Below are 1,291 nucleotides of genomic sequence, written 5' to 3'. Positions count from 1 at the left end.
CCTTATTTTATGATCATTGTGAGCGTGCTGTCGCCGCTCAGCCCCGCCGCCGCGCCGCAGCCGCCTGGCGCGCCCCGCGCTGCCTCGCGCTGCTGCAGCATCGTAAAGGCAACCAGGTCAAACTTTGCAGAAACTCGGCCCCTGCGCCGGCCTGGCCCCCGCGTCCGCCCGCAGCCGCCGGCCCGAGCGCAGCCGGCACACAGGGACCGCCGCCCACTCGCCCGCCCCGCGGGGATGCAGGTCCGCAGGGGCGGCGGGCGGGCGGGCGGCCTCCTCCTCCTCCCCGCCCGCCCGGCTCTCCACCCGCGCTCCCGCACACAGCGCGCCCTCCTCCTGGTAATCCCTCTCTCCCAGTCTTCCCCCCTTCTCCCGCTTTGCAGCTGCTGGGGGAGCTGAGTCTCTCCTTGCAAAAACGACATTTCCTTTTTGTCTATCCTCGGGAATTCTGGGTAGTGTAGTTCCACGTCTGTCTTGGGTCCAGGGGGCTGCTCCCCGTGCCCTTTGACCTCTACAGACCAGAGACTTTCCCAGACTCAGGGCAATTGGAAAAGGGCTAAATGGCCTTGGAAATCCAGGCCGCGGGGGGTTAGTGGCTGCGTGGAAACTGCGAGACTCTGTGAGGCTCCAGGGCTAGAAGGTTAGGATTGAGGGGGGGGGGGGCAGAGTTGCTTCCAATTCTTCCCTCCAGTGCTGGACCCCTAGCATCCTGAAAGGTGGGGCCCCAGCTGGGTGAGAAGTACTACACAAGACTCATCAATCCACCAACCACCAGCCACCTTGGGTAAGGAGGCCTATAAGATGTGTACTTCACATAGGAGTAGAGATTAGGAACCTGCCCAAGGCCTCACTATCCCCACTCAGATGGGCCCCAGGGATCTGAGTGCAGGGTTCAAAAGAGGACTGTTCCTGAACAGCACTGGGAAAGCAATGAGTCTTTCCAAGAGACCACATGCCAGCAGCCCCTCCTCTATCTTTCAACCCCTGCCCCCCAGGGAAAGGCCAAATGATTTGTGACATCAGAAAACCTTGCTGCTAAGTTAAAGCCACACACCCACCTCCACTACACCCCATGACTCTGACTTCCACAGATGTTCATAGCAGGGTGCAGGACAGGTGGTTCCTGCCAGACCCAGAGCATGTCAGGGTTCTGGTCATTTGGGGGACTTTCGAAGGAGGGCCAGACAAACTGATCTATCTCCCTGCAGCACCAGCTGAGTCACAGAGCAGGAAGTAACTAGTTAAAGTTGCTGCTGGCTTTCCCCGAGCCACACCCTCACCTTAACCATTGCCA

The sequence above is a fragment of the Marmota marmota genome, unplaced genomic scaffold, assembly GCF_001458135.2.
Source record: "Marmota marmota marmota unplaced genomic scaffold, marMar, whole genome shotgun sequence".
NCBI classification, from domain to species: Eukaryota; Metazoa; Chordata; class Mammalia; order Rodentia; family Sciuridae; genus Marmota; species Marmota marmota.
The sequence above is the reverse complement of the archived record's forward strand: the minus strand, read 5'-3'. Positions refer to the sequence as shown.